Below are 16,037 nucleotides of genomic sequence, written 5' to 3'. Positions count from 1 at the left end.
AAAGTGCTTATTTCCGTATTTCAATGCTGCAACTTGCTGAAAATTGTCTGCAGTGTTCCTAATCATCTAGTTTGAACAGTTCTGTAAAAACATTGTATCCAGAGTGCATCAAACATGATTTAGAGCTTGTTTATGGAAAAGTGCTTATTTATGCATTCTACAGTGTTTTCATAACATCTGAATAAACATAACAAAAAAAGTTTTATCCCAGAGTGCATCAAACATGATTTAGAGCTTGTTTATGGAAAAGTGCTTATTTCCGTATTTCAATGCTGCAACATGCTGAAAATTGTACAGTGTTCCTAATCATCTAGTTTGAACAGTTATGTTTAAAACATTGTATCCAGAGTGCATCAAACATGATTTAGAGCTTGTTTATGGAAAAGTGCTTATTTCCGTATTTCAATGCTGCAACTTGCTGAAAATTGTATGCAGTGTTCCTAATCATCTAGTTTGAACAGTTATGTTTAAAACATTGTATCCAGAGTGCATCAAACATGATTTAGAGCTTGTTTATGGAAAAGTGCTTATTTCCGTATTTCAATGCTGCAACTTGCTGAAAATTGTCTGCAGTGTTCCTAATCATCTAGTTTGAACAGTTATGTTTAAAAAACATTGTATCCAGAGTGCATCAAACATGATTTAGAGCTTGTTTATGGAAAAGTGCTTATTTCCGTATTTCAATGCTGCAACTTGCTGAAAATTGTCTACAGTGTTCCTAATCATCTAGTTTGAACAGTTCTGTAAAAAACATTGTATCCAGAGTGCATCAAACATGATTTAGAGCTTGTTTATGGAAAAGTGCTTATTTCCGTATTTCAATGCTGCAACTTGCTGAAAATTGTATGCAGTGTTCCTAATCATCTAGTTTGAACAGTTATGTTTAAAACATTGTATCCAGAGTGCATCAAACATGATTTAGAGCTTGTTTATGGAAAAGTGCTTATTTCCGTATTTCAATGCTGCAACTTGCTGAAAATTGTATGCAGTGTTCCTAATCATCTAGTTTGAACAGTTATGTTTAAAACATTTTATCCAGAGTGCATCAAACATGATTTAGAGCTTGTTTATGGAAAAGTGCTTATTTATGCATTCTACAGTGTTTTCATAACATCTCGAATAAACATAACAAATAAAAGTTTTATCCCAGAGTGCATCAAACATGATTTAGAGCTTGTTTATGGAAAAGTGCTTATTTCCGTATTTCAATGCTGCAACTTGCTGAAAATTGTATGCAGTGTTCCTAATCATCTAGTTTGAACAGTTATGTTTAAAACATTGTATCCAGAGTGCATCAAACATGATTTAGAGCTTGTTTATGGAAAAGTGCTTATTTCCGTATTTCAATGCTGCAACTTGCTGAAAATTGTATGCAGTGTTCCTAATCATCTAGTTTGAACAGTTATGTTTAAAACATTGTATCCAGAGTGCATCAAACATGATTTAGAGCTTGTTTATGGAAAAGTGCTTATTTCCGTATTTCAATGCTGCAACTTGCTGAAAATTGTCTGCAGTGTTCCTAATCATCTAGTTTGAACAGTTCTGTAAAAAACATTGTATCCAGAGTGCATCAAACATGATTTAGAGCTTGTTTATGGAAAAGTGCTTATTTCCGTATTTCAATGCTGCAACTTGCTGAAAATTGTCTACAGTGTTCCTAATCATCTAGTTTGAACAGTTATGTTTAAAACATTGTATCCAGAGTGCATCAAACATGATTTAGAGCTTGTTTATGGAAAAGTGCTTATTTCCGTATTTCAATGCTGCAACTTGCTGAAAATTGTCTACAGTGTTCCTAATCATCTAGTTTGAACAGTTCTGTAAAAACATTGTATCCAGAGTGCATCAAACATGATTTAGAGCTTGTTTATGGAAAAGTGCTTATTTATGCATTCTACAGTGTTTTCATAACATCTCGAATAAACATAACAAAAAAAAGTTTTATCCCAGAGTGCATCAAACATGATTTAGAGCTTGTTTATGGAAAAGTGCTTATTTATGCATTCTACAGTGTTTTCATAACATCTCGAATAAACATAACAAATAAAAGTTTTATCCCAGAGTGCATCAAACATGATTTAGAGCTTGTTTATGGAAAAGTGCTTATTTCCGTATTTCAATGCTGCAACTTGCTGAAAATTGTATGCAGTGTTCCTAATCATCTAGTTTGAACAGTTCTGTAAAAAACATTGTATCCAGAGTGCATCAAACATGATTTAGAGCTTGTTTATGGAAAAGTGCTTATTTATGCATTCTACAGTGTTTTCATAACATCTCGAATAAACATAACAAATAAAAGTTTTATCCCAGAGTGCATCAAACATGATTTAGAGCTTGTTTATGGAAAAGTGCTTATTTCCGTATTTCAATGCTGCAACTTGCTGAAAATTGTATGCAGTGTTCCTAATCATCTAGTTTGAACAGTTATGTTTAAAACATTGTATCCAGAGTGCATCAAACATGATTTAGAGCTTGTTTATGGAAAAGTGCTTATTTCCGTATTTCAATGCTGCAACTTGCTGAAAATTGTATGCAGTGTTCCTAATCATCTAGTTTGAACAGTTATGTTTAAAACATTGTATCCAGAGTGCATCAAACATGATTTAGAGCTTGTTTATGGAAAAGTGCTTATTTCCGTATTTCAATGCTGCAACTTGCTGAAAATTGTCTACAGTGTTCCTAATCATCTCGTTTGAACAGTTCTGTAAAAAACATTGTATCCAGAGTGCATCAAACATGATTTAGAGCTTGTTTATGGAAAAGTGCTTATTTCCGTATTTCAATGCTGCAACTTGCTGAAAATTGTCTACAGTGTTCCTAATCATCTAGTTTGAACAGTTATGTTTAAAACATTTTATCCAGAGTGCATCAAACATGATTTAGAGCTTGTTTATGGAAAAGTGCTTATTTATGCATTCTACAGTGTTTTCATAATAACATCTCGAATAAACATGACAAATAAAAGTTTTATCCCAGAGTGCATCAAACATTTAGAGCTTGTTTATGGAAAAGTGCTTATTTCCGTATTTCAATGCTGCAACTTGCTGAAAATTGTATGCAGTGTTCCTAATCATCTAGTTTGAACAGTTATGTTTAAAACATTGTATCCAGAGTGCATCAAACATGATTTAGAGCTTGTTTATGGAAAAGTGCTTATTTCCGTATTTCAATGCTGCAACTTGCTGAAAATTGTATGCAGTGTTCCTAATCATCTAGTTTGAACAGTTATGTTTAAAACATTGTATCCAGAGTGCATCAAACATGATTTAGAGCTTGTTTATGGAAAAGTGCTTATTTCCGTATTTCAATGCTGCAACTTGCTGAAAATTGTCTACAGTGTTCCTAATCATCTAGTTTGAACAGTTCTGTAAAAAACATTGTATCCAGAGTGCATCAAACATGATTTAGAGCTTGTTGATGGAAAAGTGCTTATTTCCGTATTTCAATGCTGCAACTTGCTGAAAATTGTATGCAGTGTTCCTAATCATCTAGTTTGAACAGTTATGTTTAAAACATTGTATCCAGAGTGCATCAAACATGATTTAGAGCTTGTTTATGGAAAAGTGCTTATTTCCGTATTTCAATGCTGCAACTTGCTGAAAATTGTATGCAGTGTTCCTAATCATCTAGTTTGAACAGTTATGTTTAAAACATTTTATCCAGAGTGCATCAAACATGATTTAGAGCTTGTTTATGGAAAAGTGCTTATTTATGCATTCTACAGTGTTTTCATAACATCTCGAATAAACATAACAAATAAAAGTTTTATCCCAGAGTGCATCAAACATGATTTAGAGCTTGTTTATGGAAAAGTGCTTATTTCCGTATTTCAATGCTGCAACTTGCTGAAAATTGTATGCAGTGTTCCTAATCATCTAGTTTGAACAGTTATGTTTAAAACATTGTATCCAGAGTGCATCAAACATGATTTAGAGCTTGTTTATGGAAAAGTGCTTATTTCCGTATTTCAATGCTGCAACTTGCTAAAAATTGTATGCAGTGTTCCTAATCATCTAGTTTGAACAGTTATGTTTAAAACATTGTATCCAGAGTGCATCAAACATGATTTAGAGCTTGTTTATGGAAAAGTGCTTATTTCCGTATTTCAATGCTGCAACTTGCTGAAAATTGTCTACAGTGTTCCTAATCATCTAGTTTGAACAGTTCTGTAAAAAACATTGTATCCAGAGTGCATCAAACATGATTTAGAGCTTGTTTATGGAAAAGTGCTTATTTCCGTATTTCAATGCTGCAACTTGCTGAAAATTGTCTACAGTGTTCCTAATCATCTAGTTTGAACAGTTATGTTTAAAACATTGTATCCAGAATGCATCAAACATGATTTAGAGCTTGTTTATGGAAAAGTGCTTATTTCCGTATTTCAATGCTGCAACTTGCTGAAAATTGTCTGCAGTCTTCCTAATCACCTAGTTTGAACAGTTCTGTAAAAAACATTGTATCCAGAGTGCATCAAACATGATTTAGAGCTTGTTTATGGAGAAGTGCTTATTTATGCATTCTACAGTGTTTTCATAACATCTCGAATAAACATAACAAAAAAAGTTTTATCCCAGAGTGCATCAAACATGATTTAGAGCTTGTTTATGGAAAAGTGCTTATTTATGCATTCTACAGTGTTTTCATAACATCTCGAATAAACATAACAAATAAAAGTTTTATCCCAGAGTGCATCAAACATGATTTAGAGCTTGTTTATGGAAAAGTGCTTATTTCCGTATTTCAATGCTGCAACTTGCTGAAAATTGTATGCAGTGTTCCTAATCATCTAGTTTGAACAGTTATGTTTAAAACATTGTATCCAGAGTGCATCAAACATGATTTAGAGCTTGTTTATGGAAAAGTGCTTATTTCCGTATTTCAATGCTGCAACTTGCTGAAAATTGTCTACAGTGTTCCTAATCATCTAGTTTGAACAGTTATGTTTAAAACATTGTATCCAGAATGCATCAAACATGATTTAGAGCTTGTTTATGGAAAAGTGCTTATTTCCGTATTTCAATGCTGCAACTTGCTGAAAATTGTCTGCAGTGTTCCTAATCATCTAGTTTGAACAGTTCTGTAAAAAACATTGTATCCAGAGTGCATCAAACATGATTTAGAGCTTGTTTATGGAAAAGTGCTTATTTCCGTATTTCAATGCTGCAACTTGCTGAAAATTGTCTACAGTGTTCCTAATCATCTAGTTTGAACAGTTATGTTTAAAACATTGTATCCAGAATGCATCAAACATGATTTAGAGCTTGTTTATGGAAAAGTGCTTATTTCCGTATTTCAATGCTGCAACTTGCTGAAAATTGTCTGCAGTGTTCCTAATCATCTAGTTTGAACAGTTCTGTAAAAAACATTGTATCCAGAGTGCATCAAACATGATTTAGAGCTTGTTTATGGAAAAGTGCTTATTTCCGTATTTCAATGCTGCAACTTGCTGAAAATTGTCTACAGTGTTCCTAATCATCTAGTTTGAACAGTTATGTTTAAAACATTGTATCCAGAATGCATCAAACATGATTTAGAGCTTGTTTATGGAAAAGTGCTTATTTCCGTATTTCAATGCTGCAACTTGCTGAAAATTGTCTGCAGTGTTCCTAATCATCTAGTTTGAACAGTTCTGTAAAAAACATTGTATCCAGAGTGCATCAAACATGATTTAGAGCTTGTTTATGGAAAAGTGCTTATTTATGCATCTACAGTGTTTTCATAACATCTCGAATAAACATAACAAAAAAAAAGTTTTATCCCAGAGTGCATCAAACATGATTTAGAGCTTGTTTATGGAAAAGTGCTTATTTCTGCATTTCAAAGTTGCAACATGCTGAAAACTGTCCACATTGTTCATTTCATCTCAAATAGACAGCACAGCAAAAAAATTGTATCCAGAGTGCATCAAACATGATTTAGAGCTTGTTTATGGAAAAGTGCTTATTTCCGTATTTCAATGCTGCAACTTGCTGAAAATTGTATGCAGTGTTCCTAATCATCTAGTTTGAACAGTTATGTTTAAAACATTGTATCCAGAGTGCATCAAACATGATTTAGAGCTTGTTTATGGAAAAGTGCTTATTTCCGTATTTCAATGCTGCAACTTGCTGAAAATTGTCTGCAGTGTTCCTAATCATCTAGTTTGAACAGTTCTGTAAAAAACATTGTATCCAGAGTGCATCAAACATGATTTAGAGCTTGTTTATGGAAAAGTGCTTATTTCCGTATTTCAATGCTGCAACTTGCTGAAAATTGTCTACAGTGTTCCTAATCATCTAGTTTGAACAGTTATGTTTAAAACATTGTATCCAGAATGCATCAAACATGATTTAGAGCTTGTTTATGGAAAAGTGCTTATTTCCGTATTTCAATGCTGCAACTTGCTGAAAATTGTATGCAGTGTTCCTAATCATCTAGTTTGAACAGTTATGTTTAAAACATTGTATCCAGAGTGCATCAAACATGATTTAGAGCTTGTTTATGGAAAAGTGCTTATTTCCGTATTTCAATGCTGCAACTTGCTGAAAATTGTATGCAGTGTTCCTAATCATCTAGTTTGAACAGTTATGTTTAAAACATTGTATCCAGAGTGCATCAAACATGATTTAGAGCTTGTTTATGGAAAAGTGCTTATTTATGCATTCTACAGTGTTTTCATAACATCTCGAATAAACATAACAAAAAAAGTTTTATCCCAGAGTGCATCAAACATGATTTAGAGCTTGTTTATGGAAAAGTGCTTATTTATGCATTCTACAGTGTTTTCATAACATCTCGTAAACATAACAAAAAATTTTATCCAGAGTGCATCAAACATGATTTAGAGCTTGTTTATGGAAAAGTGCTTATTTCCGTATTTCAATGCTGCAACTTGCTGAAAATTGTCTGCAGTGTTCCTAATCATCTAGTTTGAACAGTTCTGTAAAAAACATTGTATCCAGAGTGCATCAAACATGATTTAGAGCTTGTTTATGGAAAAGTGCTTATTTCCGTATTTCAATGCTGCAACTTGCTGAAAATTGTCTGCAGTGTTCCTAATCATCTAGTTTGAACAGTTCTGTAAAAACATTGTATCCAGAGTGCATCAAACATGATTTAGAGCTTGTTTATGGAAAAGTGCTTATTTCCGTATTTCAATGCTGCAACTTGCTGAAAATTGTCTACAGTGTTCCTAATCATCTAGTTTGAACAGTTATGTTTAAAACATTGTATCCAGAATGCATCAAACATGATTTAGAGCTTGTTTATGGAAAAGTGCTTATTTCCGTATTTCAATGCTGCAACTTGCTGAAAATTGTCTGCAGTGTTCCTAATCATCTAGTTTGAACAGTTCTGTAAAAAACATTGTATCCAGAGTGCATCAAACATGATTTAGAGCTTGTTTATGGAAAAGTGCTTATTTCCGTATTTCAATGCTGCAACTTGCTGAAAATTGTCTACAGTGTTCCTAATCATCTAGTTTGAACAGTTATGTTTAAAACATTGTATCCAGAATGCATCAAACATGATTTAGAGCTTGTTTATGGAAAAGTGCTTATTTCCGTATTTCAATGCTGCAACTTGCTGAAAATTGTCTGCAGTGTTCCTAATCATCTAGTTTGAACAGTTCTGTAAAAAACATTGTATCCAGAGTGCATCAAACATGATTTAGAGCTTGTTTATGGAAAAGTGCTTATTTCCGTATTTCAATGCTGCAACTTGCTGAAAATTGTCTACAGTGTTCCTAATCATCTAGTTTGAACAGTTATGTTTAAAACATTGTATCCAGAATGCATCAAACATGATTTAGAGCTTGTTTATGGAAAAGTGCTTATTTCCGTATTTCAATGCTGCAACTTGCTGAAAATTGTCTACAGTGTTCCTAATCATCTAGTTTGAACAGTTCTGTAAAAAACATTGTATCCAGAGTGCATCAAACATGATTTAGAGCTTGTTTATGGAAAAGTGCTTATTTATGCATTCTACAGTGTTTTCATAACATCTCGAATAAACATAACAAAAAAAAGTTTTATCCCAGAGTGCATCAAACATGATTTAGAGCTTGTTTATGGAAAAGTGCTTATTTATGCATTCTACAGTGTTTTCATAACATCTCGAATAAACATAACAAATAAAAGTTTTATCCCAGAGTGCATCAAACATGATTTAGAGCTTGTTTATGGAAAAGTGCTTATTTCCGTATTTCAATGCTGCAACTTGCTGAAAATTGTATGCAGTGTTCCTAATCATCTAGTTTGAACAGTTCTGTAAAAAACATTGTATCCAGAGTGCATCAAACATGATTTAGAGCTTGTTTATGGAAAAGTGCTTATTTCCGTATTTCAATGCTGCAACTTGCTGAAAATTGTCTACAGTGTTCCTAATCATCTAGTTTGAACAGTTATGTTTAAAACATTGTATCCAGAATGCATCAAACATGATTTAGAGCTTGTTTATGGAAAAGTGCTTATTTCCGTATTTCAATGCTGCAACTTGCTGAAAATTGTCTGCAGTGTTCCTAATCATCTAGTTTGAACAGTTCTGTAAAAACATTGTATCCAGAGTGCATCAAACATGATTTAGAGCTTGTTTATGGAAAAGTGCTTATTTCCGTATTTCAATGCTGCAACTTGCTGAAAATTGTCTACAGTGTTCCTAATCATCTAGTTTGAACAGTTATGTTTAAAACATTGTATCCAGAATGCATCAAACATGATTTAGAGCTTGTTTATGGAAAAGTGCTTATTTCCGTATTTCAATGCTGCAACTTGCTGAAAATTGTCTGCAGTGTTCCTAATCATCTAGTTTGAACAGTTCTGTAAAAAACATTGTATCCAGAGTGCATCAAACATGATTTAGAGCTTGTTTATGGAAAAGTGCTTATTTCCGTATTTCAATGCTGCAACTTGCTGAAAATTGTCTACAGTGTTCCTAATCATCTAGTTTGAACAGTTATGTTTAAAACATTGTATCCAGAATGCATCAAACATGATTTAGAGCTTGTTTATGGAAAAGTGCTTATTTCCGTATTTCAATGCTGCAACTTGCTGAAAATTGTCTGCAGTGTTCCTAATCATCTAGTTTGAACAGTTCTGTAAAAAACATTGTATCCAGAGTGCATCAAACATGATTTAGAGCTTGTTTATGGAAAAGTGCTTATTTATGCATTCTACAGTGTTTTCATAACATCTCGAATAAACATAACAAAAAAGTTTTATCCCAGAGTGCATCAAACATGATTTAGAGCTTGTTTATGGAAAAGTGCTTATTTCTGCATTTCAAAGTTGCAACATGCTGAAAACTGTCCACATTGTTCATTTCATCTCAAATAGACAGCACAGCAAAATTGGACATCCAGAGTGCATCAAACATGATTTAGAGCTTGTTTATGGAAAAGTGCTTATTTCCGTATTTCAATGCTGCAACTTGCTGAAAATTGTATGCAGTGTTCCTAATCATCTAGTTTGAACAGTTATGTTTAAAACATTGTATCCAGAGTGCATCAAACATGATTTAGAGCTTGTTTATGGAAAAGTGCTTATTTCCGTATTTCAATGCTGCAACTTGCTGAAAATTGTCTGCAGTGTTCCTAATCATCTAGTTTGAACAGTTCTGTAAAAAACATTGTATCCAGAGTGCATCAAACATGATTTAGAGCTTGTTTATGGAAAAGTGCTTATTTCCGTATTTCAATGCTGCAACTTGCTGAAAATTGTCTACAGTGTTCCTAATCATCTAGTTTGAACAGTTATGTTTAAAACATTGTATCCAGAATGCATCAAACATGATTTAGAGCTTGTTTATGGAAAAGTGCTTATTTCCGTATTTCAATGCTGCAACTTGCTGAAAATTGTCTGCAGTGTTCCTAATCATCTAGTTTGAACAGTTATGTTTAAAACATTGTATCCAGAGTGCATCAAACATGATTTAGAGCTTGTTTATGGAAAAGTGCTTATTTCCGTATTTCAATGCTGCAACTTGCTGAAAATTGTCTACAGTGTTCCTAATCATCTAGTTTGAACAGTTATGTTTAAAACATTGTATCCAGAGTGCATCAAACATGATTTAGAGCTTGTTTATGGAAAAGTGCTTATTTCCGTATTTCAATGCTGCAACTTGCTGAAAATTGTATGCAGTGTTCCTAATCATCTAGTTTGAACAGTTATGTTTAAAACATTGTATCCAGAGTGCATCAAACATGATTTAGAGCTTGTTTATGGAAAAGTGCTTATTTCCGTATTTCAATGCTGCAACTTGCTGAAAATTGTCTGCAGTGTTCCTAATCATCTAGTTTGAACAGTTCTGTAAAAACATTGTATCCAGAGTGCATCAAACATGATTTAGAGCTTGTTTATGGAAAAGTGCTTATTTCCGTATTTCAATGCTGCAACTTGCTGAAAATTGTATGCAGTGTTCCTAATCATCTAGTTTGAACAGTTATGTTTAAAACATTGTATCCAGAGTGCATCAAACATGATTTAGAGCTTGTTTATGGAAAAGTGCTTATTTCCGTATTTCAATGCTGCAACTTGCTGAAAATTGTATGCAGTGTTCCTAATCATCTAGTTTGAACAGTTATGTTTAAAACATTGTATCCAGAATGCATCAAACATGATTTAGAGCTTGTTTATGGAAAAGTGCTTATTTCCGTATTTCAATGCTGCAACTTGCTGAAAATTGTCTGCAGTGTTCCTAATCATCTAGTTTGAACAGTTCTGTAAAAAACATTGTATCCAGAGTGCATCAAACATGATTTAGAGCTTGTTTATGGAAAAGTGCTTATTTCCGTATTTCAATGCTGCAACTTGCTGAAAATTGTCTACAGTGTTCCTAATCATCTAGTTTGAACAGTTATGTTTAAAACATTGTATCCAGAATGCATCAAACATGATTTAGAGCTTGTTTATGGAAAAGTGCTTATTTCCGTATTTCAATGCTGCAACTTGCTGAAAATTGTCTGCAGTGTTCCTAATCATCTAGTTTGAACAGTTCTGTAAAAAACATTGTATCCAGAGTGCATCAAACATGATTTAGAGCTTGTTTATGGAAAAGTGCTTATTTATGCATTCTACAGTGTTTTCATAACATCTCGAATAAACATAACAAAAAAAAGTTTTATCCCAGAGTGCATCAAACATGATTTAGAGCTTGTTTATGGAAAAGTGCTTATTTCTGCATTTCAATGTTGCAACATGCTGAAAACTGTCCACATTGTTCATTTCATCTCAAATAGACAGCACAGCAAAAATTGGACATCCAGAGTGCATCAAACATGATTTAGAGCTTGTTTATGGAAAAGTGCTTATTTCCGTATTTCAATGCTGCAACTTGCTGAAAATTGTATGCAGTGTTCCTAATCATCTAGTTTGAACAGTTATGTTTAAAACATTGTATCCAGAGTGCATCAAACATGATTTAGAGCTTGTTTATGGAAAAGTGCTTATTTCCGTATTTCAATGCTGCAACTTGCTGAAAATTGTCTGCAGTGTTCCTAATCATCTAGTTTGAACAGTTCTGTAAAAAACATTGTATCCAGAGTGCATCAAACATGATTTAGAGCTTGTTTATGGAAAAGTGCTTATTTCCGTATTTCAATGCTGCAACTTGCTGAAAATTGTCTACAGTGTTCCTAATCATCTAGTTTGAACAGTTATGTTTAAAACATTGTATCCAGAATGCATCAAACATGATTTAGAGCTTGTTTATGGAAAAGTGCTTATTTCCGTATTTCAATGCTGCAACTTGCTGAAAATTGTATGCAGTGTTCCTAATCATCTAGTTTGAACAGTTATGTTTAAAAAAAAATTGTATCCAGAGTGCATCAAACATGATTTAGAGCTTGTTTATGGAAAAGTGCTTATTTCCGTATTTCAATGCTGCAACTTGCTGAAAATTGTCTACAGTGTTCCTAATCATCTAGTTTGAACAGTTATGTTTAAAACATTGTATCCAGAGTGCATCAAACATGATTTAGAGCTTGTTTATGGAAAAGTGCTTATTTCCGTATTTCAATGCTGCAACTTGCTGAAAATTGTATGCAGTGTTCCTAATCATCTAGTTTGAACAGTTATGTTTAAAACATTGTATCCAGAGTGCATCAAACATGATTTAGAGCTTGTTTATGGAAAAGTGCTTATTTCCGTATTTCAATGCTGCAACTTGCTGAAAATTGTCTGCAGTGTTCCTAATCATCTAGTTTGAACAGTTCTGTAAAAAACATTGTATCCAGAGTGCATCAAACATGATTTAGAGCTTGTTTATGGAAAAGTGCTTATTTCCGTATTTCAATGCTGCAACTTGCTGAAAATTGTCTACAGTGTTCCTAATCATCTAGTTTGAACAGTTATGTTTAAAACATTGTATCCAGAATGCATCAAACATGATTTAGAGCTTGTTTATGGAAAAGTGCTTATTTCCGTATTTCAATGCTGCAACTTGCTGAAAATTGTCTGCAGTGTTCCTAATCATCTAGTTTGAACAGTTCTGTAAAAAACATTGTATCCAGAGTGCATCAAACATGATTTAGAGCTTGTTTATGGAAAAGTGCTTATTTATGCATTCTACAGTGTTTTCATAACATCTCGAATAAACATAACAAAAAAGTTTTATCCCAGAGTGCATCAAACATGATTTAGAGCTTGTTTATGGAAAAGTGCTTATTTATGCATTCTACAGTGTTTTCATAACATCTCGAATAAACATAACAAATAAAAGTTTTATCCCAGAGTGCATCAAACATGATTTAGAGCTTGTTTATGGAAAAGTGCTTATTTCCGTATTTCAATGCTGCAACTTGCTGAAAATTGTCTGCAGTGTTCCTAATCATCTAGTTTGAACAGTTCTTTAAAAAACATTGTATCCAGAGTGCATCAAACATGATTTAGAGCTTGTTTATGGAAAAGTGCTTATTTCCGTATTTCAATGCTGCAACTTGCTGAAAATTGTCTGCAGTGTTCCTAATCATCTAGTTTGAACAGTTCTGTAAAAAACATTGTATCCAGAGTGCATCAAACATGATTTAGAGCTTGTTTATGGAAAAGTGCTTATTTCCGTATTTCAATGCTGCAACTTGCTGAAAATTGTCTACAGTGTTCCTAATCATCTAGTTTGAACAGTTATGTTTAAAACATTGTATCCAGAGTGCATCAAACATGATTTAGAGCTTGTTTATGGAAAAGTGCTTATTTCCGTATTTCAATGCTGCAACTTGCTGAAAATTGTCTACAGTGTTCCTAATCATCTAGTTTGAACAGTTATGTTTAAAACATTGTATCCAGAGTGCATCAAACATGATTTAGAGCTTGTTTATGGAAAAGTGCTTATTTCCGTATTTCAATGCTGCAACTTGCTGAAAATTGTATGCAGTGTTCCTAATCATCTAGTTTGAACAGTTATGTTTAAAACATTGTATCCAGAGTGCATCAAACATGATTTAGAGCTTGTTTATGGAAAAGTGCTTATTTCCGTATTTCAATGCTGCAACTTGCTGAAAATTGTCTAACAGTGTTCCTAATCATCTAGTTTGAACAGTTATGTTTAAAACATTGTATCCAGAGTGCATCAAACATGATTTAGAGCTTGTTTATGGAAAAGTGCTTATTTCCGTATTTCAATGCTGCAACTTGCTGAAAATTGTATGCAGTGTTCCTAATCATCTAGTTTGAACAGTTATGTTTAAAACATTGTATCCAGAGTGCATCAAACATGATTTAGAGCTTGTTTATGGAAAAGTGCTTATTTCCGTATTTCAATGCTGCAACTTGCTGAAAATTGTCTGCAGTGTTCCTAATCATCTAGTTTGAACAGTTCTGTAAAAAACATTGTATCCAGAGTGCATCAAACATGATTTAGAGCTTGTTTATGGAAAAGTGCTTATTTCCGTATTTCAATGCTGCAACTTGCTGAAAATTGTCTGCAGTGTTCCTAATCATCTAGTTTGAACAGTTATGTTTAAAACATTGTATCCAGAGTGCATCAAACATGATTTAGAGCTTGTTTATGGAAAAGTGCTTATTTCCGTATTTCAATGCTGCAACTTGATGAAAATTGTATGCAGTGTTCCTAATCATCTAGTTTGAACAGTTATGTTTAAAACATTGTATCCAGAGTGCATCAAACATGATTTAGAGCTTGTTTATGGAAAAGTGCTTATTTCCGTATTTCAATGCTGCAACTTGCTGAAAATTGTCTGCAGTGTTCCTAATCATCTAGTTTGAACAGTTCTGTAAAAAACATTGTATCCAGAGTGCATCAAACATGATTTAGAGCTTGTTTATGGAAAAGTGCTTATTTCCGTATTTCAATGCTGCAACTTGCTGAAAATTGTCTACAGTGTTCCTAATCATCTAGTTTGAACAGTTATGTTTAAAACATTGTATCCAGAATGCATCAAACATGATTTAGAGCTTGTTTATGGAAAAGTGCTTATTTCCGTATTTCAATGCTGCAACTTGCTGAAAATTGTCTGCAGTGTTCCTAATCATCTAGTTTGAACAGTTCTGTAAAAAACATTGTATCCAGAGTGCATCAAACATGATTTAGAGCTTGTTTATGGAAAAGTGCTTATTTATGCATTCTACAGTGTTTTCATAACATCTTGAATAAACATAACAAAAAAAAGTTTTATCCCAGAGTGCATCAAACATGATTTAGAGCTTGTTTATGGAAAAGTGCTTATTTCTGCATTTCAAAGTTGCAACATGCTGAAAACTGTCCACATTGTTCATTTCATCTCAAATAGACAGCACAGCAAAAATTGGACATCCAGAGTGCATCAAACATGATTTAGAGCTTGTTTATGGAAAAGTGCTTATTTCCGTATTTCAATGCTGCAACTTGCTGAAAATTGTATGCAGTGTTCCTAATCATCTAGTTTGAACAGTTATGTTTAAAACATTGTATCCAGAGTGCATCAAACATGATTTAGAGCTTGTTTATGGAAAAGTGCTTATTTCCGTATTTCAATGCTGCAACTTGCTGAAAATTGTCTGCAGTGTTCCTAATCATCTAGTTTGAACAGTTCTGTAAAAAACATTGTATCCAGAGTGCATCAAACATGATTTAGAGCTTGTTTATGGAAAAGTGCTTATTTCCGTATTTCAATGCTGCAACTTGCTGAAAATTGTCTACAGTGTTCCTAATCATCTAGTTTGAACAGTTATGTTTAAAACATTGTATCCAGAATGCATCAAACATGATTTAGAGCTTGTTTATGGAAAAGTGCTTATTTCCGTATTTCAATGCTGCAACTTGCTGAAAATTGTATGCAGTGTTCCTAATCATCTAGTTTGAACAGTTATGTTTAAAACATTGTATCCAGAGTGCATCAAACATGATTTAGAGCTTGTTTATGGAAAAGTGCTTATTTCCGTATTTCAATGCTGCAACTTGCTGAAAATTGTCTGCAGTGTTCCTAATCATCTAGTTTGAACAGTTATGTTTAAAACATTGTATCCAGAATGCATCAAACATGATTTAGAGCTTGTTTATGGAAAAGTGCTTATTTCCGTATTTCAATGCTGCAACTTGCTGAAAATTGTATGCAGTGTTCCTAATCATCTAGTTTGAACAGTTATGTTTAAAACATTGTATCCAGAGTGCATCAAACATGATTTAGAGCTTGTTTATGGAAAAGTGCTTATTTCCGTATTTCAATGCTGCAACTTGCTGAAAATTGTCTGCAGTGTTCCTAATCATCTAGTTGAACAGTTCTGTAAAAAACATTGTATCCAGAGTGCATCAAACATGATTTAGAGCTTGTTTATGGAAAAGTGCTTATTTCCGTATTTCAATGCTGCAACTTGCTGAAAATTGTCTACAGTGTTCCTAATCATCTAGTTTGAACAGTTATGTTTAAAACATTGTATCCAGAATGCATCAAACATGATTTAGAGCTTGTTTATGGAAAAGTGCTTATTTCCGTATTTCAATGCTGCAACTTGCTGAAAATTGTCTGCAGTGTTCCTAATCACCTAGTTTGAACAGTTCTGTAAAAAACATTGTATCCAGAGTGCATCAAACATGATTTAGAGCTTGTTTATGGAGAAGTGCTTATTTAT

Source organism: Oncorhynchus tshawytscha, linkage group LG01 (assembly GCF_018296145.1).
Source record: "Oncorhynchus tshawytscha isolate Ot180627B linkage group LG01, Otsh_v2.0, whole genome shotgun sequence".
NCBI lineage: Eukaryota > Metazoa > Chordata > Actinopteri > Salmoniformes > Salmonidae > Oncorhynchus > Oncorhynchus tshawytscha.
This window is presented reverse-complemented; position numbering follows the sequence as displayed.